The sequence below is a fragment of the Tupaia chinensis genome, unplaced genomic scaffold (assembly GCF_000334495.1).
Source record: "Tupaia chinensis unplaced genomic scaffold, TupChi_1.0 Scaffold000558_1, whole genome shotgun sequence".
NCBI classification, from domain to species: Eukaryota; Metazoa; Chordata; class Mammalia; order Scandentia; family Tupaiidae; genus Tupaia; species Tupaia belangeri.
The window spans coordinates 1,641,961-1,643,062 of NW_006160070.1; the positions used below are offsets into that span (position 1 = coordinate 1,641,961).

Consider the following 1,102-nt stretch of genomic DNA (forward strand, 5'->3'; position numbering starts at 1 on the left):
TGTGGGGCCGGCGTAGGGCGTGGCCATTACTAAGACCGGGAGCACCACTGTCAGGGTCAACCCCAACCCAGATGGAGCCAGGAGCGCTGGGACTCCTTTTCCTCCAACGTCCCCTCGTTTTGTGTGCACTTCCTGCCCTGGCACTACAGCGGCTGGGGCCGCCCATGCCCACACTGGGAGCATCCCCAGCAGGGACCCCTCAGAGGCCCTGGGGTACAGGTGCCACTCGGGGCTGGAGTGCTCAGGGAGCTTCGTCACACACTGACCGAATGGCCTCCAAGTGGCCCTGAAAAGCTAGATGGGCCAGGCCAGTACTGAGCGGGGCCAACCGACACCTCTTCCAGCTGGGCAGTCACGTTCAAAACGGAGATCCGGCAGATGAAAACACGACAGGCACAGACCCAGTGCTGCTCTGGGCCCACTCCTGCGACAGCCGGTGCTACCAGGACAGTCGTGCAGTCGGACCCCACGTTGCAGGGCCTCACCAGGCAGGAGTTCGGTTCAGGGGGCTGGCTGCCAAAGTCGCAGAGGTGAGCCAGCGGAGGTGGGAGGCCCCCCGCTCCACCAGGGCGGCCCCCCGCTCCTCCAGGGCGGCCCCTACACGCGGCAGAGCCACCTGGGCCTGGCCAGGGCAGCTGCTTCCCCACCGTGGGGGCCGCGCTCCTGTGGACACGCGCCAAAGGAGCATGGCCCGGCCAGCCCATGTCGCTGGGTGCCTGGGCTCAGCACGGCCCGCACACCCACACCGCCCTCCACAGCTGGCACCGGGGCCGCCAAGATGGCCGGCACCGCGCGGACCTGCTGGAGGAGACCCCCAGGGGCCCAGCCGACCGATTCGGAGGCACCGGGCACAGTCCACCAGGGCCCATCTACCGGAACCAGCCCAGGCGGCCCCGCTCTCCCCACCCGGCCCTCCGCCGTCTGCGGGCTGCACCGTCGTGGTCACCGCGCTGTGGCCAGGCCTGTGCGCGGCGCGCCCGCGGGCTCGGCTCCGCTCGGCGGTTCGGCCCGGCCCGCGCCTTTCCCGGGGCGCCCGCGCTCGGGCCCCACTTCCGCCCGCAGCCCCGGGTCGCGCAGGCCCCCGGCGGCCTCACCGCGGTCC

General features: G+C 71.3%; 1 protein-coding gene across 2 annotated transcripts in view; it reads right to left on the minus strand.

Moving 5' to 3' along the window:
• PSMA7 (proteasome 20S subunit alpha 7) overlaps positions 1-499 on the minus strand; it is a 5,626-nt gene extending 5,127 nt beyond the window's left edge. The window contains exon 1 of one of the 2 annotated variants that reach the window (XM_006157727.3): positions 336-499. The gene's annotated coding sequence lies outside the window, so the exon portion shown is untranslated. The remainder of the gene's footprint in view (positions 1-335) is intronic. The other variant, XM_014591309.2, reaches the window with a different exon arrangement.
• Between the last annotated feature and the right edge of the window lie 603 nt (positions 500-1,102).